At 43.9% G+C, this 27,726-nt stretch overlaps 2 pseudogenes; both read left to right on the top strand.

Moving 5' to 3' along the window:
• Nucleotides 1-2,744: 2,744 nt before the first annotated feature.
• On the top strand, nucleotides 2,745-4,496 carry LOC115645899 (annotated as a pseudogene).
• Nucleotides 4,497-10,944: 6,448 nt separating this feature from the next.
• LOC115644960 lies at nucleotides 10,945-17,533 on the top strand (annotated as a pseudogene).
• Nucleotides 17,534-27,726: the final 10,193 nt, after the last annotated feature.

The following is a 27,726-nucleotide window of genomic DNA, read 5'->3' on the forward strand; positions in this document are numbered from 1 at the left end:
ACGCTCTGCTATCAAAAACTCTACCCTTCCAAAGCTGAGTTGCTTGTTTTTCTTCCTAATTCTTCTCCTCTCCTCTCGATAACATCACTCTCCTCTCTAGTTCCCAATGTCACATACTCTGTCACCTTTAATTCCTTTCTCCCTATACACAGAGGGTTAGTTTTTAAAAACACGTAAGTCCCATTTTCAAAAGTGACTCCTAAGTGAACTCCATCACACCATGCCTAAAACTTTTTTGGATTTCTTACTGTAACTTTCTCCTCCCTGATCTCTTCACATCTTACCGCTCGCCAACCCCAGTCTATCCAAAATGCAACTGCTAGAGTCATCTTCCTCCCCTGGCACTTTGCAACTATTTGAGTAGCATCCTCTCTTTTAATATAGCAGGTTCATGCTTTTTGTCCTGATCTTCCAGTCCTGCATAATTTCACTTCACCATACAGCTCTGCCCTCAATTATTCCCACTCTCCCTTGTATTTCCTCTGCTTACCCCCATCACCTCTTCCCACTAGTCTTTTAACATTTCTTTGTCCATCTTCTGGGTTCTGGTTTTTAGTTTATTTTTAGTGATGGTGAGTGTAGTCTGTGTTAGATTATAAGATCTTGGGAAGGGGGACTTACTGAAACCAGAATGGCCCAGTAGATAGCACCATGCACTGTGAAATAAGAAACTGGGTTCCTGCTCCTGGCTCTGCCATTGACATATGGTGTGACCTTTAGCAAATCACTTCACTTCTGTGCCTGTTTCCACTTTGTCCATCTTATCTGTTTGGATTGTAGGGTTTTGGGACAGTTTTTCTGTATGTGTTTGTGCAGCCAGGGCCAGCTCTACGCCTCAGCACACCACGCGCGTGCTTGGGGCGGCATGCCGCAGGCGGCGCTCTGCCGGTTGCTAGGAGAGTGGCAGGCATTTCCGGTAGACCAGCGAGTGGCAGAGTGCCCCCCGTGGCGTGCTGCTGTGCTTGGGGTGGCGAAATGGCTAGAGCCTGCCCCGTGTGCAGCGCATACCAGCAATCTCCACTTCTCTGGATGTTACCATCATACAAATTAATACTACTTCTTCCGGCTCTACCTCTCACTTGCCCACTTAGGCAAGACATTTCACCTCTATGCTCACAGTAAAACAGAGAGAATGATACTTACCAACCTTTGAGATCTGTGGATGAACAGAGTGTGTTAATTTGGTTTGTAAAGTCCCACACATCTTTACAGCACTATATAAAACAATCATAATTTGAAGCCAATCCAGTTGGACCAGTATTTTGTCCCAAACCACATGGACTGCATGCACCAAGATGTACTCAAACAAATAAGCAAATCTCTCAGCTTTAAATAAAACTGAGTTTTCAAAAGTGGTTGAAGATATGTGTAGGTGTGTGTGATTTCATTTCTCATTGAAACAAGTTTGTACATCACTAATATGCAGGTGCGTAAAAACAGTACTTGGCTAGATCTAGCATGTTGGCTGATATCAGTTACAAGATAGAAACCAAATTTTTTTTGGAAATTACATGCCAGGTTTTCAACTGCTCTAAATTGGTGTAATTCCATTGACTTCAACAGAGCTATACCAATTTACACCTGCAGTACATTGGCACTACTTGTCCCTGGCATAGGTTTTAAGGGGTCTTAGTTTCTATTATGGAGGTGACCATAGCTGTTTGTTTTTTTGCTAAAGGCGAGAGAGTCAATTGTGCAACCCTTGTACACACTGGAGAGCACCTGCTCACATGCGTAGACCTATCCACTTCAGAGAGTGAAGTTGATACCTTCTCACAGAAACTATTTATAAATCCTTTCATGTTCACCTTTTCCTGTTTACTCGTCTATCTTATACTATCTCTTGAACTAGCGGTTTTGCCTCCATACTTATTCTGTAGCTGTTGGGAGTCTATACATCACAAACGCTCATCATTCTCCACCACCAAGGGAAAAGATTATTTGGACACATCTGTGACCAAGAGAGGAAGACGACACAGTAGAACAGATATCAAACAAAGTCCTGCCTCCTTAGTCAAAGGTAAAATCCATCTATGTTAAATATACTGCCATCTTAACTGTAGTTAACTAACTATAGTTGACAAGAGGGAGACACACCTTGAGAGATACTTGTCTCTGATAATCTAGAAAGCAATGCTTTTTCTACTTGATTGTTAGGCCAACTGAGGTAGAGAAGGGAGAAGAGATTCTCTATGGAAAACAGTGAATTTTGGAAGTCATAAAGATGAGAAGAGGGTATCAGCAGCATAACAATAGCCTAAACTTCAGAGATACTGAGCACCTGTATCTCCTATTCATTTTAGTAAAACTGGTCTTTTATTATATGGGTGTAAATGAGATCAGAATCAGATGACATATATATATCTTTCACATGGCATATATTTATTCTACATAAATCTGTTGCTTTATAAATATTAAACATAATTATAGAATGAGATGTTATTTATGTTGGAATTATAGCAGAGACTTAGGTTAGATGACATAGATTCATTCCTTATTATTTTTAACTAAAGATCTTTGCATGAAAATAGATCTTTATTTTTTGGAAAGAGATTCTCTGTACATAGCGTGCTGATTGACTGTTATGGGACACCACTTGAAAGGTGCGCACTACTTTATCTAACCAGTTTAGTTAAAATGGTATAATTTTGTGTTTAGACAAGCCTTTACACTGATCGGGACCTTATTCTTCAAGCAGACACATTGCTTTCATTCAGCGTGAGTAACAATGGCAAAATGCGGTTTTCTGCAACCCTTCTATACCCATAATCAATTTTCTCTTTTTTATGCACAGGTCTTAAAGATGACTCTTACAAGCCCTTTCCCAAACACCACAGAATATAACTATGTGTATGATGAAGGTACCTCTCCTTGCAGCGAAGGCAATGGTTTCCGCAGGTTTAAATCACTGTTTCTTCCAATAGTTTACTGCCTGATATTTGTCTTCTGCCTAGTGGGAAATGCCTTGCTCATATGTGTACTTTTGACCAGGAAGAAAGTCACCACCATGACCGACGTGCGCTTGCTCAACCTTGCAATCTCTGACCTGCTTTTTGTTGTCTCCCTCCCATTTCAAGCTCACTATGCTTCAGAAGAATGGATTTTCGGAAATGCAGTGTGTAAAATGATGGCTGGTATTTATTACATAGGCTTTTACAGGAGCATTTTCTTTATAACCCTCATGAGCATAGACAGGTACATAGCAATCGTTCATGTTGTCTATGGGATGAGAGTTCGAACAGCCACCTGTGGCATAATTATAAGCCTACTCCTGTGGATGACGGCTGATTTGGCTGCCATACCAAATATGGCATTTAACCAAGAAGTGGAAATTGAACAGTCTCTCGAGTGTGTCCCCAGATATCCTCCAGGCCAAGAGACCTGGCGATTTTTCACTCAGTTTGAAGTCAACATCTTGGGCCTTTTGATCCCACTCAATATCCTCATTTACTGCTACTCTCACATCCTAAAAATCTGCAGAGCTGCAAAAACTGGAACAAGATCAAAGCCATCTAGCTGATTTTCATCATTGTGGTCATCTTTTTCCTTTTCTGGGCTCCCTTCAACATTGTGCTTTTTCTAGACTCTCTGCAGAACTTGCACATCATCAACGACTGCAAGATGAGCCAAAGGCTTGTGCTGGCCCTGCAGCTGACCGAATCAATCTCCTTCATCCACTGCTGCCTCAACCCAGTGATCTATGCTTTTGCTGGCGAGATGTTTAAAGCTCACCTTAAAAAAATATTCCAAATCTGCATCCGTCGCATTTCTAGTAGCAATTCAGCCAATAATTCTCACTCCTTCGCCACTCAAGTATTAGGCTATTCTGATAGTGACAGAGTTCTGTAAGCTTTCCAACTCCCTGCCCAGGCATACATTCTAACTGCATTCATTTAAATACAGCGATTGCCCTATAAAACATACTAGCATTGACTTAGCCCAGTGTGCTACCTCCACTGTTTATTTTTTAGGGACAGAGGAAAGTTGGTCCTGGATTTTGACTTCCACTCCTTCAAAAATTGCAGCAATTCCTCCCAACACATAGTGTGAAAAAAATCCATCTACCCACATGCAGAGATCCTATGTAGAAACCCACAGATCAGCAGAACATGCCACCGCCAACATGATCTGACACTTCTGTGGACAATGGAAGCCTGCAGTGAATGAAGAGGACATAGAATTGCCAGATTCTTAATGTAAATATTTTCATAATACTATGCATTGCATATGCTCAGTGCCCCTTCTTCCTCATAGTATTTTTCTGTATTAAATGTGTATTTTTATTGAATAAAGCAAAATGGCATCTTTGTATAACTGGCTTCCTGACAGTTTCCATATTTAAAAATCTGTGGGAGGTTTATACAGACAAGCATTAAAACACAAACCAGGCTGGAGGGGGTGGGGGGACATCTATTGAGTTCTGACTTAATTTTAAATGTGTGTGACAGCTTCTTTTAAAGCTTCTTAGCAAAACATTCCCTCCTGATTGGCTGCTTTCTTTCTTGATGATAATTATTCACTGGCTGGCTGTGCACACAAATCACCTACCGTTTTTCAGTATATGACCTGACTCACCCTTCAGTTACTCCAGTTTGACACAGATGTAACTCTCAGTTTCAGTGCCATTATGACTGCGTAACACTGAAGTAAGACAGGAGTGAATCACATTCTTGTATAGAAACCTCTGAGGACAGAATTTTTTCTTATATGTTAGTTTGGTGCATAACCTTTCTAAAATGTAGAGTGCTCTGCTGCCCTGTGCTATTGACGCAATCCAAAACTCACTGAAGTCTGGAGGAGTCTTCTCCATGACTTTGATGGGCACTGGATTAGACCTTATGACTCCTGTATGTCCCCCGACACCCAGTAGACGTAGCCTGGCAATATATGTTATCATAATTCCTGAAGACAAGCTAAATTGAAGTATGATGCACTGGAATCTTTCATCAAAAAAAGACCTCTCAAATTCCCTTCTAAGCAAGTCTTTTTTCTCAAAACCCCAACAATGATTCATGGAAATAAAATTACATTTATGTTCATTTAAGGTTGCTGTAAGCAAATTTTTAAAGTACATCATAATGCCTTAAAATCTAGAAAATATACAGGTGGGGAATTGTCAAATAATTGACTGTCAAGAAATATTCCAATCTTTTTCAGCAACTCTACTTTCCATGTTTAAAATATCATTATAATTACTGTAATGTTACTAATTAATGACCTGAAATATATTTCTAACTATAATTCTGTATTCTTGTTGTCATTTCTCAATGACAACAGAAATATACTGTGATTTATTTACAGTACTTCCATTTCTCCAAAGACTTTATGTAGTTAGAAATTGTGAAGCACTCCATTTACATATTCATATTTTCCACTCTATTCTCTATGTTTAGTCAGAGTTAAGGTTGGAAATATATACTGTATATGCTCCTCAGATGGACTACATCTCTCATGATATACCGCAATCATGTGACTCCCGTGATGCATGGTCTCCCTCACTAAGAAGAGAGACCATGGTATTTCATAAAAGATCCAGTCCAAATTGGGATTCCAAGCTAAAGAGGAAAACGAGGCAGCCAAACTACAACACCTGTGAGGCACCATAGCAGCATTTCAGAATCAAACATTTTAGGTTTTGAACAAAATCTTGAAGTTTTCTGTGGAAAGTTGTGATAAAAATGAATTTCTCTTCACTTTTGTCAAAGTTTTCTTATGGGGGCAAAAAATAAATACATTTTCTGACCAATTTTTCTGGAGACACGTCCCCAGAGGGTTACACAAGTATTTATTAATCAGTGGTACAGTACTGGGGATCCAGTATCCAGGTTTCTCCCTCTGGTTCTGGGAGAGGTATGTGGTTTGTATTGTTAGAGATAAACAAAACAGACTTAGTCATAATGATAGGCAGTGTGGTGCAGTAGCTAAGACAAGGCTTTGTCATAGCAAAAAGCTGGGTTCTGGGCCTCCAGTGACCTTGTAATAAACTCTTTGTTCCAAAAATAGGTGTGGTGGAGGTTGTCTGGAAGATCTTCTGTCACTATTTTCTAGGTAAGTGTTCATAGCCTTACTCCAAAATAAGGGTAGTGGATTGCATAGGAATTTAAAACAGCACTTCTAGGTGAATTTGAGTGACCAGTCTTTTCTCTTATCGCTCAGAAAGCTTTCTTCTGAACAACAGAGGTATTTGCTAAGAGTCTCTCTCATATTTGTATTTTCTCTGGATGTAGAGAGTGACAATCTGTTATACCATCAATTTGAAATTGGGCCGCTTCAGACTGGCAAACAAGTTCGCTGTTACCACTTTAAAGTACCTTCCTTTAGAAGCTATGCACTTCCCTAAAAAAAGAATTCTGGGAATCTCTGTTATGGGAACAATGATACATGAAATTTTTGACCATAGCTGAAATCTGATCTTCTGCTAGTTAAGCACAAAGAAAAGACACTCCCGAGGGGGAAAAAGGTTGCCCACTATCTATTTTTCAGTAGCTTATTATGAACTTTCCAGAATTTCACATTGCACAATAAATACACCAAATAATCTGTAATTAACCAAATATTATAATCAAACTTTCAAAGACTCCAGATATGCTCTATTCTTTCTAATATCAAAATGAAATTATTTAATGGAACCATAATCATGGTGCAGCTACCATTGCACCATAATACTCCATTGGATTTTTCTCAGTGTTAGACTTAGACTTTCTCCAGGAACAAAACAAGAGCCAAGCTGTCTGATCTGTTACTGAAATAGTGGGTGTGGATAATGGAGAGCAGAATATGTCCTGGTAGATACACAGAATTCTGAACATAGAAGATAAGGAATGTTTTCTAGGTTCAGTACAGTGGTTCACTTCAGGGCTGCTGTGTTAGAAGAGCTAGTATTTAAAAATCCAGAGGCAAGATAGAAAAAAACCAAACTTCATTAAGTGCTTAATTCAACTGCACATGCATGGGAACCTGGGACTTCTGCTCAGCAAACTCTTCAACTAGATGTAGAGTAGTATACTCAAGCAATGAATCACAATTTAAGGTCAACAATGTTCATTAACTGAGGATTCTCTCAGGGCAGGGGATACTTTTCAGGAGCATTGAATCGGACAAAATAATCTTTTTATGGGTATTGAACACACCAGACTTGAACAGCATTGACAAGACAAGGGCAGAAGACGTTCCATCCCAATTTCAGGTTCTTACAAGTCTTCAACTAAGGAAAACAAGACCTGCATAGCATGAAGGTGCTGAGGTCATTGCAGCATGTGCTCCTCTTCCTTGCTTTTTTTCTTTTATTGTGTTGAGCTTCTTTACCACTCTGTGATCAAGTCTGTATAATAATTAATTCATTATCCCTCCTGAAGACTGCACCTTGCAAATGAGCATGTCAACTCACTTGCCAAACATTAATTAGCAAAATCTCACAAGACCCTTTGGAAGAGAAGAAATAGATCCATTTCCTGATGAATAAACTAACTTGCTCCAAGTCATAGAGAATGCATGGGAAGGGAAAGGGAGAATACAAGCAGCCATTCCTCCTCGATTGCACTGACCACTAGAGTTGACAAGACATGCAAGGAAAATATATTGCAGTCTCTCCTTCACATGCACTTTTAGCAGTGGTCTGTGGCAGAGATGGGACTTAAACTCAGAAGTCTGAATTTCCAGCCCTCTCTGATAACCAGTAGATCACATTCTCACAGAGATACTGCAGCCACCAGCCAGATACATTTAGCATATGAAAAGGAATTCAAACTGTCTGCTCCAAAAGAAAAAAGTCATTTCTACCTGGCACATTAAAAGAAATAGTCCCAGTAGCTCACACAACGAGCTGAACCGATCAGGGCAGAAATGTTGCCCTCTACCCTCTTAGCTTTAGAAATTTCTCTAGGCCTCCCCAAGTGTTTTTCCAAAATATTTTCCCCTGCTTCATTGTTTTAATTCTTTCTGGAGCAGCCAGCGTTAACTTGGTTGACTGTTGCACCTCTCAGGATACATTTATATTTCTCTTCCCTCCACTTTTCATTTTTGTACATTTCCCTTTCTGTTTCTTAGTATTTCTGTGCTTCACTTCGTGCTCAGAGTTTGATGGTCTTTGTTTCAGATTTAGCTACAGTAGAATTTTTGAGGGGGTCAGCAAGCATGTGGACCAATGGGATCCGGTGGATATAGGATATAGTGTACTTAGATTTTCAGAAAGCCTTTGACAGGTTCCCTCCCCAAAGGCTCTTAAGCGAAGTAAGCCTCATGGATAAGTAACTGGTTAAAGGATAGGAAACAAAGGGTAGGAATAAATGGTCAGTTTTCAGAATGGAAAAGGATAAATAATGGTGTCCCCCAGGGGTCTGTAGTGAGACCAGTAATTTTCAACATATTCATAAATGATCTGGAAAAAGGGGTAAACAGTGAGATGGCAAATTTTCAGATGATACAAAACCATTCAAGATAGTCACGTCTAAAGCAGATGCCGAAGAGTTACAAAGGGATCTCACAAAATTGGGTGATTGGGCAACAACATGGCAGATGAAATTCAGTGTTGATAAATGCAAAGTAATGCACATTGGAAAACATAATCCCAACTGTACATATATAATGATGGGGGTCTAAATTAGCTGTTACCACTCAAGAAAGATCTTGAAGTCATTTGGATAGTTTTCTGAAAACATCCACTCAGTGTGCAGCGGCAGTCAAAAAAGCGAACAATGTTGGCAATCATTAAGAAAGGGATAGATAATAAGAGAGAAAATATCATATTGCCTCTATATAAAACCATGGTATGTTCACCTCTTGAATACTGTGTGCAGATGTGGTCACCCTTTCTCATAAAAGATATAATGGCATTGGAAAAGATTCAGAAAAGGACAACAAAAACAATTAGTGATATGGAACAGCTTCTGTACGAGGAAAGATTAATAAGATGGACTTTTCACCTTGGAAAAGAGATGACTAAGGGAGGGATATGATAGGTCTATAAAATCATGACAGGTGTGGAGAAAGTAAATAAGGAAGTGCTATTTACTCCTTCTCATAACACAAGAACCAGGGGTCACCAAATGAAATTAATAGGCAGCAGGTTTAAAACAAACAAAAGGATGTATTTCTTCACACAATGCAGTCAACCTGTGGAACTCTTTGCCAGAGGATGTTGTGAAGGCCAAGACTAGTATAGAGTTCAAAAGGGAACTAGATAAATTTATGGAGCATAGGTCCATCAATGGCTATTAGCCAGGATGGACAGGGATTGTGTCCCTAGCCTCTGTTTGCCAGAAGCTGGGAATGGGCGACAGGGGATGGCTCACTTGGTGATTACCTGTTCTGTTCATTCTCTCTGGGAAATTGCCTCAGCCCCTGTCAGAAGACAGGATACTGGGATAGACAGACCTTTGGCCTGATCCAGTATGGCCATTCTTATGCCTTTTGTACCCTCTGGGCTAATGAGTTAAAAAGCTAATTAACTCTCTCCAACCCATCTCAGTCTATCAACTGGGCGCAATTCCCATATTCAGGTGTGCTCCAGGGCAGCTAACTGGAGTTGCAGTGGTCAGAGTGCTGTGTTGTGCAGCACTGTGTCACAAATGGGTTTGGGTGCCTCCGTTCTGTCATGTCCAAAAGCAAGAGGCTGAATTTTCAGAGAGTGAAAAGTACTTGCTGAATTCATGCCCCTTTACAGATGTCTCAGATTAGCATTTGTCCCTCCCCCACCAAATCCCCCTCCCCACCCAATAGTCATGTTTGAAAATCTTGGCTTAGAGAAATAGGGCCAGAGCCTCTAGTTACAAATCAGCCTCAGAGCCAGCCTAACCAGCTACATGAAGATTCCCCCTGTGTAGGGTGACCCTCAAGTGGGGTGGTGGAAAACTGCCATAGTAACTCCCATGCCAACCCCTTCCCAGCTGCTTGTGCAGGGGATTTCATGCAGAATACAGCTCCACACATGCCCTGAGACTCTAATTCACTCCAGGAACCAGCCTGGTAACCAGGTAGACCCAAGATTGGGGAGTTTAGGAGAGGTGGAGGCAATTCCTCACCTCTTGCTTAGCTATAGTTTAGCATCTGGCTGGGATCTTCAATGGATTCACATACACACACACTCAGTTCTTTGTTCTCTTTATAAAAATGTTTCTGTCCTTGATCTGACTGCAAAAAGGGAGAATACAAGCAGCCTTTCCCCATCCCTTGTACTGACCACCTGAATGGACAGGACATGCAAAGGAAAATATGCTGCATCCTCCCAGACGTGGACATTCAGCAGAGCTGGCAGCAGCACTGTGCCTCCTCATTAAAGGCACAACTGGAGTCTTAATGTTACAGGCAAGTAGAACTTTTTAAAATTGTTTTTTGCTTGTTTGTTTAGTGCTATTGCAGATTGTAGCTGACAAGTGCAGGAGCTAGGAAGATCCTAACAGAGCTGAAAAGATTTTGCCCCTCTCTGCACTCAGACATCTAGAATTGCCAATACCCCTCCAACATTTTCCACAATCATAACATTCACCTAAGAACAAAACAAGAGGTGGCTCAAAGGCTACTTCATGATTTTGTAATGATCAGGACACAAGAAAGCATGTCAAAGCATTTTGCAATACACCTTATCATTAGATTTGATGTTATTACAGAATTGCTGATATCAATTAAATTTCACTGGCTGAGATGTTGACATTTCTCCTAACACATCATTTTCTGCCAGCTCTATTTCGAAGGCAGTCGAGGATGCTGGACTGAAATTAAAGAGAAATGTAGGTTAAAAGAAACCCAACTATATTTCTTAGAGCATGTGATTGATGAAGAGGAGTGAGAGCACATCCAGCAATACTCAATCCCTAAAGTAATATCAGAAAATGCAATTGTTCAATATGATGGAGTTTGGGAACAAATTAATACCCAACTTATCCTCAAAAAGCCAAGTTCTTTATGAACATCTTCAAACTAGTTTGTGGGGGGCTAAGAAACCACAAGATGATTGTGCTTTTTGAGGCTCTAAAGAAGGTATTCATCACATCACCAGTACTGGTGTCTTATGTTTCCAAGTCAAAAGCAGTGCCAACCACTGTGGTCGCAGTAGGGCGCTACTCCGAGTAACAGAAATGATTGGAACCCAAAGCCACATTATCCCAGCCAGCTTTCAGACACTAAGACCAAGTATGCCTAAGTAGTTAGAATGTGGCAAATGTATAGATGTACATGAAACCCACAAGGTCTGAAGAAGGACTCTGTATAAGCTTGAAAGGGGTCTCTTTCACCAACTGAAGTTGGTCTAATAAAAGATATTATCTTATCTATCTTGCTCTCTAATGAGGCCACTAGACATTTGCAGTTTCTTAATGATGTCAAGGACAGATTACAAGTTACTCATGCCATTTAAAGAGTCAAGATCCAGGTGCCAGAAATTTCTCATGATTGAGCCTTAAAGCCATTCAAGCATATGCATCAGAAAAGTCTCTAGTGGTGGTCTCTGAAGAGTCCTTCAGATTCCCTAGATGCTCAGGACCATACGGAAGAACACCTAGCTGTCTGACATATACTGTGTGTCCAGGGCCTGGGCCAACAAGCCTAGGGTTTGGGGCTGGGAGGAAAGGGTTAATGGGCAGGGACCAGAACTAAAGTCCATTGGGCTTCCAGAAAACCTTCCAGGAACTTTTAAAACAGGAGGAATAGGAGATCAGTTGTTGGCTCTCCAACCACTTCTACCAGCCAAAAAGCCACACAGTGGAATCCAGCTGCCTGTAAAGGATCCTTCTAAACCAGTGAGACTCTATTTAACTCAAAGGCTCAAAAGCCACTTGCCTCATCTCAATAGAGGGAGAGTTTTGAGACTGAGTCTGGGTAAACCCTGAAGAGGATTTTTTCCTCCCTGATTTGTCAGAGTTTCTCCTGTTTTGAAAGACTGCTTGCCCGCAGTACCATTTTGAGAGGTTTGCCAGCCTCACCACAAAAATGAAAACTGATTAAAATAGCCGCTAGTGCTGATCCACAACTGCTAACTGTATCCGAATGTATAAGACATGATTAGCCCAGTTTTCCTGTAGCTCCACAGCCTTTTACAGTGTGACACAGAGAAAAGGTGTTGGAGGGATGCCGAGAGTGAGCCTGAATGGCAGTGTGGTGAACCAGCACAGGGCAGAACCTAGAACACAAAGTGGAACCATGAGTCTCTAGATGTGAAGAAAAAGGACGTGTCTCTCTGGTAGTCGCTGATTAATTTTAAACCTGTAGAAATTTTACTTTTCCCTACTGTAACCCTTCTGAGAGGCAGAGTTGACAGCAACAAGGGCCAATTTCAGTACATAGTGGTTCCCTTTCAACAGTACAATGCAAAACCAGCTTGAGCCCTCCCCCAGTGACCTGGGAAAATTACACAAACACCCCTGGGTTCCTCAAAGAGGCAATACTTCCCCTCTCATAAGCACAGAGTCTCGGTGTAGCAAAAGTCTTTAATAACAGGAGGTAAACAACTCAGCATTAAATTGGGAAAACACCACAACTAGGGTTCATAAACACAAACCATGAACCAGAAGACCCCCCAGGAAGATTGGGCTGTGTCCTTTCCCTTTGGTTCTTGAGTCCAGCAACCCAAAAGTCACCCAACCCACAGTTTCTGTCCTTGATCAGTGCAGACCTAGAGTTCAGAAGTTCCTCTGCAGAGTTTACCTCCCAGCCTGGGTGGAAGCGGGGGAATTATGGGGGCACCTAACATGCTCCTCTGCTCAAGTCAACAGCTGATTGCCACATCTCTCTGCGGGTTCTGCTGTTGTCTGCACGGCCAGCCATGCCTCTCTGCCAGCCATCCTGTTGGCCGCTCCTCTCCACTAGCTGTCCTGCTGGCCACTCACCAATATGTCTTCAGCCTTCCCCCCCTCCCCCCCCCCGCAACACAGTGCTCAGTGATTTCAGCTGTTAATAGGGGAGCCTCAGTGCTGGTGCCCTCAGAACCACTAGCCCAAAGTAGATGTAGTAGAACACCTCATGTGATGTATTTACATATTCTTTTCCACCACTTTTATAGACTGCAGAGCTCCTGAGGCACTCGCACAAGCAAGAAACACCTCCCACTCTTTTCCTCCCCTTTTGTGCTTTCTTCCTGTAGAGCAGTTTTTAAACTAAGGACCAGAGCCGTACCTATTATAAAAACAAACCTATATTTTACCTCGTAGCATGGAATACAGATATTGCAAGTAAGATTAATGCACGCAGCAGCTTACAAGTATTTTATAAAATATAAACCAGTAGTTCTCAAAGTATTTACCATTGTGGGTCTCAGGGGCAGCATCCAATACTACCTGTATGGCCCTGAGGATGTCACATGGGCTGCAGCTGTGTGCTGATTGGGCCACAGGTTGAGAACCACTGGAACACTAAACACATCCTTACAAGTCTAGCAACTATCTTGAACAATATTAACATATAGCTGAACTGATCTGGTTTCCAGCTATGAATTTGTCAGTGCCAAGCTGATGCCTATAGACTTGGCAAGATCTGCCATTTGATTTACCAGCATCACAGTGAGCCATTTTGGAAAAGTAGACCATCATCAATCAAAACTGTTATACATTTTTTGGACGCTGATAATTCTACAATAAGGTCTACGCTCCCCAAGGTCAAGATGGGCTGCCCAAGGGCTGGAGAAGGCCACAGGGCTTGTGGCATGGGGTTTTGGTGTGGCATAAACATCACAGGAGGCAATAAATGACTGTATTATTGGGTGCATCCTGGGCCACCAAAAGGAGCAGGATATTAGTTATTAGGTCTTGAAGAGCCCCACCATGTGTTCTGCTAGGGGAAAATCATGGCATGGTTGTAGGACTGAACCCTTCTGGGTTCTGTGGTAACAGATGCATTCCCTTACATACATGATCCCTTCCCAGGAGTCATGCAGTTGCTTGTTTGTCAGGCAGATTTCCTGAAGCAGAGGCAATGGGTATTAAACTTAGTATATCCTGGTGACAAGCTGCACTGAGAAAGTTACAGGATTGGAGAGTGGGAGTTGGGTCCTGGCTGGGGCTTGGTGGGTTTGTACCATGGGACAGGGCATCTACCTTGCCATTTTGGGATCCTGGGCGATATGTGATAATGAAATCCAATTGTGAGAAAAACAGGTCTCATCAAAGCTTCTGTTGGATTAAGTCCTTTGCTCTATGTAGATATTCCAGATTTTTGTGGTCAGTGAATACCTGGACCAGGTGACGAGCTCCTTCCAAGTAGTAACATCATTCTACAAAAGTGTTTTTTTATTGTCAGGATTCCTTGTCAAGTATTTTGCAATTTAACTCTGTGGGAGTGAACTTCCTTGAGTAATGACAGTTAGCCCATGTGATTGCTTGGGACCAATTTGCTGGGAGAGGACAGCCCTGATCACTGTACTGGAGCATCAGCTTCTACAATAAAGGCTTGTGTGACATTGGGGTGAGCCAATATGGGTGCTGTAGTAAAGCGAGGTTAGCTGTTTGAATGCATGCTGGGCATGGAGAGACCAATGCAATTGGGCATTTTTCTGGAGGAGAGGTTCAATTTTTTGTGAAAAAAATCAGGACAAACCATCAATAGAAATTGGCGAACCCCAGGAAGTGTTGCAGGTCACATACCATATATGGAATCAGCCAGTCCTGGATGGCTTGGACCTTGCATGGGTCCATCTGGATCCTTTCTGGAGATAAGATGAAGGCCCAGATCTCCATGGAGGCCTGATCAAAGGCACATTTCTTGAGCTTGGCATGAAGGTCATGCTGCTATAGGCATTCCAGGACTGTTTGGATGTGAGCAGTAAGCTGTTCAGGATAGTCAGAAAAGATCAGTGTGTTATCTAGGTAGACTACTCTGTACTGGTCTAACATATTTCAGAGCACAACATTTATAAGATGTTGGAAGTTGGCCAGGGTGTTGGTCAATCTGAAAAACATTACAAGACATGCACAGAGGTGATATTGGGTCCAGAAGGTGATTTTCGACTCATCCCCTTCCCTGATTTGCACAAGGTTGTTTGTCCCCCATAGGGCCAATTTAATGACTATGCAGGCAGCCCCTACACAATCTAGTGGCTCAGGAATCAGGAGCAGAGGGTAGCAATCCCTGATGATTATCTGATTCAATGAACAACAGTCAATGCACAATCAGAGGCTGTCATCTTTCTTTTTGATAAACAGGACTAGTACACCAGCTGGTAATGTTGACTTGAGGATGAACCATCAGGCAAAGTTTACATGAAGGTATTCTTGGAGCACTGTCAGCTCAGGTTCTGACATGGCATTAATTCATCCAAATGATATCTTGGCTCCAGGCTGCAGCTCTATTGTGCAGTTAGGTGCAGAGGTAGGGTTTCTGCATTCTTCTTTACAAAACTATTGACATAGTCTTGGTATTTTGAGAGGAGTTCAGATGTAGCTTCAGCAGAAGTTTCTGTCTGGACAGTCACGCCTAGCTGAGTCTCTCAAGGTTTGGATGCTGCTACAGAGCTGCCAACAAAACTCTGATGGAAAATAGACTTCATTTGCCTGCCACCAAATGAGCAGTTTCATAGAATATCAGGGTTGGAAAGGACCTCAGGAGGTCATCTAGTCCAACCCCCTGCTCAAAGCAGGACCAATCTCCAACTAAATCATCCCAGCCAGGGCTTTGTCAAGCCTGACCTTAAAAATCTCTAAAGAAGGAGATTCCAGCACCTCCCTAGGTAACCCATTCCAGTGCTTTACCACCTTCCTACTGAAAAAGTTTCTCCTAATATCCAACCTAAATCTTGAGACCATTACTCCTTGTTCTGTCATCTGGTACCACTGAGAACAGTCTAGATCCATCCTCTTTGGAATCCCCTTTCAGGCAGTTGAAAGCAGCTATCAAATCCCACCCCCTTGCATTCTTCTCTTCTGCAGACTAAACAATCCCAGTTCCCTCAGCCTCCACTCATAAGCCATGTGCTCCAGCCCTTTAATCATTTTTGCTGCCCTCCACTGGACTCTTTCCAATTTTTCCACAAGTTGTGGAGGGCCAGCCCAGAGGATCAGTGGATAATAGATCACACCAAATTGTGATGTTTCTCAGGGACCCTGAAGCACAGCCTCCGGGGGCGCTGTTTCCTCCATTACTGGATCAGATGACAACCATCAGTAGTCTATAAGGAGTGGCCTTCTGTTGCAGTGAAATGTGCAGGATCCAGGATGCTGCTGTACATAAGAAGCAGTCAGCTGTGCCCAAGTCAAGGATGGGAATTTGCTGGGATGTGCCAGGTATGTGCAATTGGATTGGCACCTGCAACTGGGAAGCCCTCTGGCAGGGATCTGGGCATGTTTCACTCAAGACCAAAGTATGGGGGAGGCTCTTACAACAGTGTTACTTGCTTCTGCAATAGCTGATTCTCCAAAGTCAGCTGAATGACATGGGCCTACAGAGCTTGGTTGTCTGCCTGAAGGTGAGCAGTCCATTCAGACATGTCTGGTGCTCCCCCTGCAAGAAAGTTAATGCTGGAGGGACTGTAGAGAACTCATCCTGTTAATTCTCTAGATTCTTTGCTAGTATCATCTGCAGTATTTTTCACATCTTGATATCAGCCATTGTTATACTGTTTACAGCAAAAGGTATTCTAAGCTGAAACTCAACATACACAGTACATTTTAATGTCTTTCACAACCATATGATTACACAGTATAGTGTGTATATCCTGTCTTTCACACTGATAACATACAGTATTTTGTAAATAACCATCTGTTTCTTCATCCTCAGGCTAGCAAAAGATCAACAGTTTTTCAGTGAAGAAGAGATGGAGATATGGAAGACAACACAGAACTGCAGTCATGATGATGCAACACCATGTACAAATGATGTCAAACAATTTGCATCCCTGTTTCTGCCACCTCTTTAGTCCTTGGTGCTGATATTTGGCCTCGAGAGCAATGTGCTTGTTGTACTGATCCTGATAAAATATGAGAGGCTGAGAAGCATGATTGACATCTATCTGCTGAATCTGGCGAATTCCAATTTACTCTTTATTCTTTCCCTGTCATTTTGAGCTTACTATGCAGCACATGAGTGGGATTTTGGAAATACAATGTGTAAAATTCTTTCAGGGGTCTACTACACTGGCTTCTACAGTGGAGACTTTTCGAAAATACTTTTGACAATAGATAGATATCTGGCAATTGTCCATACAATGTTTACTCTAAAAGTTAGGACAATAACCTCTGGCATCCTCACAAGTGTTGTCATTTGGGGTGTTGCAATATTAGCCTCTCTTCCAGGCTTAATATTTCACACTGTTCAAAAGGAAGGTGTTTATTGGACCTGCAGCTCTCATAATCTGTCAGTCCATGAAAGAAAATAGAAGCAATTCTTGATTTTAAAGATGAATATCCTGGAACTTGTCATTCCACTGGTCATTATGATCTTCTGCTATGCAGAGATTATAAAGGCATTACTGAGATGTAGGAAGGAGAAAAAACATATGGCAGTCAGGCTTATTTTTGTCATAATGAAGTGTTATAGTGAAATGTCTATTTCAGTTAAACTGCGTTCTCTATGTCCATTTTTATTGTGCTGTGAATTCTTGTGCTATGATTATTAAGTTTCTTTATCTCTGAGTGTTCCTAAAAGTTGTTTATAAAACCATTGTTTGAAAAGCTATTGAAATATTGAATTTGAAATATTGCATATTTCTCTTTGTCTTTGAGGAAAAGGGGCTTTAGCTCTGATCTCTGAGAAAGGGTAGGGATTACTCCTTACACGGACACCAAGGGAAAACACATAACCAGAAAGGGGTTGGAGAGGAAGTGGAGTCATGGACCAGAACCCTCCCTCACACCAATCCACAGAAAAATGAAACCTACTGGGTATGGAGTTGCTGTGCTGTGCTAAAAGAGGTTGCAGCTGGTGCCAACCCTGTGCGCCAAGAAGCTTGAAGAGGGATTGGGCACTTTGACCTTTGAAAAAACTTTTTTTTTTCATATTTTCAGGAGCAAATATCAGTTTTGGTGTTTTTTTTTAATCAGGTGGGCTGAAAGTGAGTGAGGAAATATTATATAGCACTGGGGAACAGGCTGGATTCTTCCACAAGCCAGCTCTGGCCACCAGACAATCTCTTGGTGCTGCTTAGGAGGTATAAAGTGACTTTAGCTAACCAGAGAATCTAGTCTTTAAAGTTTTATATCTAGAAAGTACTAAACATTTACAATTTAACATGGAGAAGTGTTTGTTGTTCTACATCCCTCTCCATGCTCCACTCCTTTCCCCCACAATTTCCCTGCCTGCCCTAGATGCCTCCCTAGGCCTTCTCTACAGTACACAGTTTTGTCAGCAAAAGGCAGCTTTTGCCAACAAAACAGGGGAGGTCTACACACTAAAAAGGTACTTTTGGCGGCAAAACTCTGCTGTTTTGCCGACAACATTAAACCACCTTGACAAGAGGCAAAGAGCTTTTTGCAACGAAGTTAAAGTGACAAAGTGCCAGTGTAGATGCTGTTGTTCATTATGTCAACATAATTGGCCTCCCCCAGTATCCCACAATGCCCTGGGTGACCACTCTGCTCACTCTTTTGAACTTGACTGCCCTGCACATAGTTGCAGACATGCGTGCCTCCCCTTTCAAAGCTCCAGGAAGTTCTGACAGCTGAGCTTGCTGCTCAGCTCCAGCAGCAAAGAGCAAATCATTAACATGTAATCCTTCTGTTCTCCCCTGCACTAGGTACACAGTGACAGGCAGACTGCTGCTGTGAGGATGTGGAGGAACTGCAGTCCTGTGCCATTGGGGCTGCTCTGCTGTGCTGCTTTTGCTTTGACATTCCTCAGCACGGAGAGCTCACAGAGCTGCTGAGGATGCCACTCCTGGCAGCTGAGGAGGCTGTGGGAGAACTCAGAGGGAATCACAGAACCATATTCTATTGGATTCCAGGGAGGTGGGCAGGCTGAAGCCCACCCATGACTAAAGAATCCTCCCCCAGCCTATGAGGAGTATCCACAGGGCCCAGAAACTCAAGTAATTACAGGGGACAATGGAAAAAATAACAGGGACTAGTGTGAAGGTCAAAGGGTCAAAAATAGGGAACCTGAAGGGGACACCGAGCAGAGAATCCCTGACAGCACACACTGCTCCTCAAAGGTATAAGGGAGCCAGCGGACGCCACCCAGAGGAACTCTGCCCAGATGCGTGAATGGAGGGAGGATCAGAAATAGGCCCCACAGTCACAGCCAACATCCTCTCCCTGGTATTATAGACGGCCACCTTGGCCATCGCTAGGAGGAAGTTGACGAGGAGGTCCCAATCACACAACCATAGGCAGGAAGGCAGAAGGGACCGCTGCTGTGGGGAGTTGGTGGGGAGAGACTTCTGTGCTGTGTAGAGCCAGGGCTGCCTTAGGATAGGTTGGTCAGGCTGCTGTTTGAACTTAGAGACAGCATGCCGACACACTCACTCTATCCCAGCACGCACACTGGTCCTGCATAGAGAAGGCCTTAGTCTACTGCAACCTGCTTCCATGCATCCCAGTCCTCCATCCCCCGCATCCCTTCTCCATATCCAGCCAATCACCATATATGCCTGGCTGGCATGCTCAGCCAGGTCTCCCCACCCTTTCACTGAAATTATTTTAATTTTAATTTTCCCCTATAGCACACTTATTTTGGCCAGAAACAACTCTGAAGAGCAAAGGCTTTGCCAACCCCTCATATGTCTTGTAGGCTGTGACGGGGTGCGCTCACCATTCAGGTACCTCCTGCTGTCTTGGGAATTAGTTCTGCATGCCACTGTCACTCCTGCTCTAGGACCTACATCTCTCCAAGGACTGTGATGTCCTCATCAATGACACGGCCCTCCGGCCGTGCTACACACTGTGCACCCCCCTTCCAGGGGATCTGCAGTCCGCTGTTCAGCCACTTCCCTTAGTGGCTACTGCAGCAAATTGTCTGGCCACTTCCTCATAGCCCCAGCGTCCTCTTTACTCTTGCCTCAGCCCAGAAACCCAAAAGGTACTCTTGTCTCAGCCTGAAAACCCCAGCAACCATCCAGGAGATATCTCTCACTACCCCAATCCCTGCGAGCAGCACTGCTCTGTCCAGGGTGCTGGAAGTTCTCTCAGCTCTTCGAAGACATAATCTTTCCTCCTTGGGCTCCCATCAGAGAACTGCCCTCCTCTGCCCTGCAGCTTTCTTTTTAGGTGGGCCTGCCTGGCCCTGTTTGGCTGCTCCCTTCAGCCCTTCTCTGATTGGCTGCCTCCTGCCAGTGGGAGCCGCGATCAGCTGGACCTGCAGAGTGGCAGGTACACAAACCAGCCTGGCCCGCCTGGGTTAGCCCAGGCTAACCGGCATGCTTTGCTAAGTCACTTCTGTAAGCAATCCTGACAGACTTTAAAGTGAGAGCGACTGCACACAAAGTATAATAAAATGTCGAGGCAGACAAAACTGGATTCTGAATAGGGAACACTTCTGCCAAATTTTGATACAAGGTGGATGAGACAATATCTTTTATTCTAATAAATTCTCTTGGTGAGAGAGACACACTTTCAAGCTTATACAGAGCTCTTCTTTAAACCTGTCTTTCTAATATCCTGAGACCTACCTGGCTACAACAAAACTGCATATAACCAATTTTGACACCAACAGTCTAAAAGCAGAACATTTCATATGTGAGTTTTATTGGTTTGTTTTTATTTTTTGCACCACATTCAATATTCAAAATCAGGAAACATTTCTGCTGAATTTTGCTACATGCAGTCTAGCAGGAGAACATTTCACACAGCTGGCTTCCCTCTCCCCGCCCCCCCACATGCTATATTCCAGCTGATCATAAAAAATAAATTTACTTGAGACCACCATCTAGCAGCATTGTTCCATATTGGGATGAGAGTTGCAATCTGCTTTGTAGAAAATCAGGTGCCTATGGTAGAGTTTAGTACAAAAACCAAGAGACGTAGCCCCTCTTCATTTGCTGGAAGTATATAGTTCACTGAAATTAATGGAAAGGCTCCTGTTGGGTTCATTGGGCTTCAGATCACAACCTTAAATCTGTTAATGTGCCTTTCAGTGCACTGGATCACCCAATCCTGCAGTTTTAGGAAGCAAATCTCAAATCTAATTTCCCACAGTAGAAGTTCCAGAATGTGTCTTTTAATTTGATTTTATTGAAATCTGTAGCATTTTAAAATCAAATTACACACAAATTATCCTTTGACTTTTCTAAACGTCCAAAGCAAAATATCAAGATAAATAGCGAGTAGAAATTCTTTGGTACTTTCAACAGATAAACTGAATAATATCTTAACCCTTATAAAGTATTGTCTGCTTAACTGTGATCAGTGAAATGTGTTGATTACATTATTATTTCTTTCCATCATAGTAGCAGCTACTGAGATTGAGGTCTCATTGTTCTAGGCCACTGGTGGGCAACATGAGGCCCATGGGCTGCACTTGGACCATCAGGGTAATCCGTTGGTGGCTTGCGAGACAGTTTGTTAACATTGATCGTCCGCAGGCACAGCTGCTCTCAAAGCCCGGTGGCCATGTATGTGTGGGAATGGTAGTTTGTGCAGAAGGTATTTACAAACCCTGTCGTGTTCACCTTTTCCTGTTTACTCATATATCTGATGCTATTTCTTAAACTATCTATTTTGCCTCCACACTTATTCTGTAGCCATTGGGAGTCTATAAAACAAATATACATCACAAATGCTCATCAGTCTCCACCACCAAGGGAAAAGAGCTTTTGAACACATCAATACCAAGGGAAGAATATGACATGGTAGAACAGATATTAAACCAATATAAACTGAAAGACCAAGTCCTGCCTCCTTAGTCAAAGGCAAAATCCATCTATATTAAATATTCTGTCATCTTAACTGTAGTTAACTAGCTATAGTCAATAAGAGAGACACACATGGAGATCTACTTGTCTCTAGATAATCTAGAAAGTGATACTATATCAACTTGATTGTTAGGCCAACTGAGGTGGAGAACGAAGAGGACCTCCATGGAAAATGGTATGCTTTGGAAGTTGTAAAAGATGAGAAGGAATCTTCAGCATAAGAATAGCCTAAACTTCAGAGATGCTAAGCACCTACAGCACCTATTCATTTTAGGGGGTTATACCTATGTAAATTAGATCAGAATTGGATGAATTGTATTTCCTTATATTTCATATATTTCAAAATACTTTGATTCTACATATCTCTGTTGCTTTGTAAATATTAAACATAATTATAGAATTATATGTTAACTACACTGGAATTATAGTAGAGACTTAAATTAGATGACATATTGCATTGCTCTTCTCTCATTCCTTATTATTTCTAACTAAAGATCTTTGCATTAAAACAGATGTTTACAAAAAAATAGAGATTCTCTGTACATAACATGCTGATTGACTGCTATGGGATGCCACATGAAAGGTTTAGGAGTCTGAGTGAGGAAAGACAGGCATCAACAGCAGTCTAGCTAGTAAATTACAGTCCTGATTTCCCGTCCCCTTCCTCCTGACCTGGCACAAAGGGGAGCCTCCATTTGTACAATTTCCCACTTTGGAACAATGGGAGGCTCAATCACCTCATCAGGACCATTCAGAGCTTGTGCAGAGGTAGAAGGAATCTGTCAGGTTAAGAGGGACAAAGCCCACTTCCCCAATAGCACAGACTAGTTTTATGTGAGAAAATCCTCAAGGAGATCTCTTTCCTTTAAGTTCCTCCTTCCCCCCACAGGAGCTGATGATTTGTGTCAATAATGATATCTATGGATGAAAAGAGCTAGGTCTCAAAGTTCTGGACGAACCTTTAAGAAACAAAGAACCTGTTTTCAAGACTGTTAGTAATGTAGGGCAAGAAAATGCAAACATTTTATGAATTAGAGAGATCCCTACATCAGACCACAGCAGCACATCACCACCTGGGTCCACAGCTTCCCAGGATCGTCTCTCCATCATCTTCCATCCCTCCAGCATGACTACCACCTTCCTTACATCCATCTCAAGCATCATCACCTTTGCCTGTACTGGCTTCAATCTGCCTTCACTTGGAGCAACATCTGTCATAGGCTTGCAAGGGATCTCTTTCTCCAGCTCCCTCCATCCTCTCTATCTGACGTCTTCCCACATGATGAGACCATCACCATCAGGATGTTTCCTGGCTCCTCCCAGGAAAGCTCACTATCTGGGCCTGTCCCATCCCAAGCTGTAGAAGGGCTTGCCTCTTGCACCTGATCCAAGCCCAGCTTATGAGGATGTTCCGCACCAATAACAGGGCAGGAAACTAGCGGGTATCAGAAGGGGCACGCTGCAGATGCAGGGGTGCTTGGACCTACTGGTCTATGATACACTCACGAGCAAAGCCAATCAAGGTGGGGTGCAAGAGACCATTGCAGATATAAATTTTAAGCTGGACAGCCAGACTGCAGCAGTTAAGCACTCAGCTGATGTACTTCAACTTCTAGATGACCATTAGAGTTACCAGGTTGCTAGCATTCTCCCCAGGGGGCAACCCACACCAGCAGAATTTCCACACACCCTACTTGGCTCTGCCAGAAACCAGTCCCTGACACTGCCCCCTCCTTCCAGCCCCAGCCCCCCATGGAACCTGGCCAGCTGGATCTTTGCCCTGCCATCACTTCCCCCAATTCTGTCCCTTCTCCCGCTACCATTGGGTCTGATGGCCCTATCTCTCCCTGCTCCCATGCCCCTTGTCAGTGAGTCTCCATCTCATCTCCCACTGTCTGTCACTCCTCCTCGCCAGAGAGAAGCTGCATCTCCCTCAACTTCCCCACAGTGAGATGTTCCATCAACCCCTCTGGACCGTCCCATTGCCATGGGTCTGTCTGGAGGCCCATGGGTACAGGTATTCCACACTGGCTTCCCTGTAGCTCCTGTGTGGCTCTTATGCAGGGCTGTGGGGCCCTGCACCTATTGGTGCCCTGCATTCTGTCCCCTATGCTGGGGGGAGGATGTAAAGCATGGTCTGAGCACACCTACTGGATCAGGCCCCGCAGGCAACATAGATGTGTGGACACCTATCCCTAGGTGCTTTATGTGTCACCTTGGGGCTTAGGTGGGAGATAAGTGGTTGGAGTGAGGCAGCAGTGTGCATGTCCACAGACAGACACTGAGCTACCTAGGGACCTTTAACAGCACAAACTTAGGTGCCTAGTGAGTTTAGACACCTATAGGGTTAACTGAAAGGTTTTATGCATCACAGTGGTGCAAAAACTGGGACTTAAGCACCTAAAACTAGGATTCAGGAGCCTAATTCCTTTTGTGAATCCAGGCCTAGTTCTCTAGCACCTTCTGAAAACCAGATTTCTTTAAGGTGTCTCAGGATGAAAGATCCAAAAATGGAGGCACCCCAAAAAATCACTAATTCTCTCCTTTGAAAATCTTGACTCTAATATTGTTAAGCGGTATGAACTGAAATTCTTCAGATGCTATGCAGAGAGAAACCCTAAATATTGCGTTTGATTTTCTAAAGTGAAAAATTGAAGTAAAACAAAGAACTCTGCTGCTCAGCTTGAATAAAATTGTTACTTAGAACTATAATGCCAGGGGATGGTTTAGCCCAGGGGTCGGCAACCTCTGTCACGTGGCTCACCAGGGTAAGCACCCTGGCGAGCCAGGCCAGTTTGTTTACACTTTGGCAGGTTCATCTGATCATGGCTCCTACTAGCTGCAGTTCGCTGTTTCAGGCCAATGGGAGCTGCAGGAAGCTGCGGCCAGCACATCCCTCAGCCCGCGCCACTTCCCGCAGCTCCCATTGGCCTGGAGCAGAGAACTGCGGTCAATGGGAGCCGCGATCGGCCAAACCTGCCAAAGTGGCAGGTAAACAAAGTGGCCTGGCCTGCCAGGGTGCTTACCCTGGTGAGCCGCGTGCCAGAGGTTGTCGACCCCTGGTTTAGCCAATCAGAAGACTGACTTCTGTAAGACTGCATATCTTATCAGCATGGGCATCCATGTGCCTCCCCAAACAGCCTGGAGTGGACCCCCAACACTTCATCCCCAGGCTCCTTCCTGCCTGCTTCCAGTTCCCTTCCTGCTCTTTTGTGGGCAGAGGCTGGGGCAGGTAGGCTGGGGCTGGTGCACACAAGACCCAGGGCTGGGGACACTGGGACCATGCTGTCTGCCTGGTGGTCTGGGCCTGGGGGCACTCCAGGGCTGGAGAAACTCTGGGGCTGGGGGCGCTCTGGCTGCGCCACCCATTGGCGCTCTGGGGCTGGGGCTAGGAATGCTCTGGCCATGTCGTTCACCTGGGGAAGGGTGTTCTCTGGGCTCCAGTGGGGGACAGGGGCAGAAGGGGAGGGGAGGAGCAGAGGAGGAGGGGCCAGGGGCTAGCCTTTCCCAATGGCACATTCACCTGCCGCCCATGCTTGTCAGTATTTTAATACATGGAAAGAGCCAGATTCTGCTATGCTTATCCCTGGCCTCCACAGAACGTTTATACCCATATAACTATGTCAGTTAGGGTTGTGACTTTTTTTTTAACCAACATAGTTATATCAATATAACCCCCTCATGTGGTTGTTGCAGTGATAACTGTATAAAAGGAACTTTATACTGATATAGCTTATTGTCTCTCTTGTACGGAAGTAAACTATACCAGTATAACTGCATCCACAGTCAGGAGGTTGTATTGCTTTAACTATATCAGTATAGTTAAAATGGTATAATATTCAAGCCTTTACACTGATCAGTTCCTTATTCTTCTCTGACCTACTGTTTGTTTTCCTTCTCCCATTTCAAGCTCACTATGTTTCACGGCAATGGATTTTCAGAAATGTAGCATGTAAAATAATGTCTGGTATTTATTACACAGGTTTTTATAGTAGCATTTTTATGCCCTCACGAGCATAGACAGGTACTTAGCAATGTTTATGTTATGAGAGTTCGGACAGCTGCTTTTAACATAATTATAAGCTTAATTCTGTTGCTGATGGCTGGTTTGGGTTCCACACCAAATATGGTGTTTAACCAAGAAATAGAAATTGTTGTGACTGCAGTGACCTCCATGACAGACATGGAGCCCTAGTTATCAGTGGTTCACAGTCAAGCTGGAGGGGCATATCCCTGCAGGCCTCCACTAGATAAATTCTGGCTCTGGTTCTCTTCAATATCTTCAATGATTTAGATAATGGCAAGGGAGCACACTTATAAAGTTTGCAGATGATACTAAGCTGGGAGGAGCTTTGGACTATAGGATTAAAATTCAAAATGATCTGGGCAAACTGGAGAAATGGTCTGAAGTAAATAGGATGAAATTCAATAAGGACAAATGCAAAATACTGTGCTTAGGAAGGAACAATCAGTTTTACACATGCAAAATGGGAAATGACTGCCTAAGGAGTACTGCGGAAAAGAATCTGGGGGTCATAGTGGATCACGAGCTAAATATGAGTCAACAGTGTAACACTGTTGCAAAACAAGCAAACAGCATTTTGGGATGTATTAGCAGGGATGTTACAAGCAAGACACAAGAAGTAATTCTTCCGCTCAACTCTGCACTGATTAGGGCTCAGCTGGAGTATTGTGTCCAGTTCTGGGAGCCACATTTCAGAAAAGATGTGGACAAACTGGAGAGAGAGTCCAGAGAAGAGCAACAAAAATGATTAAAGGTCTAGAAGACATGAATTATGAGGGAAGATTGAGAAAAAAATGGGTTTATTTAGTCTGGAGAAGAGAAGACTGAGTGCGGTGGACATAATAGTTTTCAAGTTCATAAAAGGTTGTTACAAGGAAGAGGGAAGTAAATTGTTCTCATTTCTCTCTGAGGATGGGACAAGAAGCAATGGGCTCAAACTGCAGCAAGGGAGGCTTAGCTTGGACATTAGGAAAAACTTTCTAACTGTCAGAGTGGTTAAGCACTGGAACAAATTGCCTAGGGCAGGAGTCACAAGTTGTATGGGCCCATGGTGCCTGCACTCCAGCAAATTCAGGGCCCAGGGGGCCCAGCTCCACCAATGTTCAGAGCCGAGTCTCCCCCCCGGCCCCTGCATGCCTCCCCCGGAGCATCCCCCAGCCCTTGCCTGCTGCCTCTATGTGCCTTCCCTGCCTGTCCTGGGCAGTGAGCAGCTGCCCCCTGCAGCTCCGCACTGCGCTCCACTCCTTTGCTGGCCTCTGTGGCAGCCAGCTACAATGGAGCGGTGCTGAGGGCAGGCTGAGATGGCAGCTGTGCCTATGGAGGGAGGAGGGGAGGAGGTGGATGGCAGCCCCCTCCAGGCAAGTGACTCCACTGTGGGGGCGGGTGGCTTATCCTGGCTGGACCTCCTGAGCAGCAGCCTGGGGGGGGCTTGGGTGAGTGTAATGCTGGGGTGACCAGGAAGGGTCCCCCTCCCCCAGACCTCGCTGCTGCCAGCAGGGAAGAGGGCTGGGGGGAGTCCTCCTCTCTGGCCTCCCTCTCCAGCCTTGGGGCAGCCTGCCTGCTGCACCCCAAACTCTCCAACACTCTGTTGCAGCCCAGAACATGCAACCAGCACCCAACCCCCCTCCCAGAGCCTACACCCAACATTCAACCCCCCTCCCACACCCAGCACCCCAACTCCCATTTCATACCCGTTTGTGCACCCCAACCTCCTGTCCCAGCCCAGAGCCTGCACCAAGCATCCAAACTCTCTCCCAGATCCTGCACCCCAAACCGTCCTTCACCCAAACTCAGTCTCAGAGCTTGCATCCCCAACCCCCTCCTGCACCCAAATTCCCTCCTAGATCCTTAGGTAGGTGTGGGGTGGGGACTTGGGCCCGTTTGGGACACCACCAAAAATTATACAAACCTGCTGCTCCAGCCTAGGGAGGTTGTGGAATCT

This window comes from Gopherus evgoodei, chromosome 2, assembly GCF_007399415.2.
Source record: "Gopherus evgoodei ecotype Sinaloan lineage chromosome 2, rGopEvg1_v1.p, whole genome shotgun sequence".
Classification (NCBI taxonomy): Eukaryota; Metazoa; Chordata; order Testudines; family Testudinidae; genus Gopherus; species Gopherus evgoodei.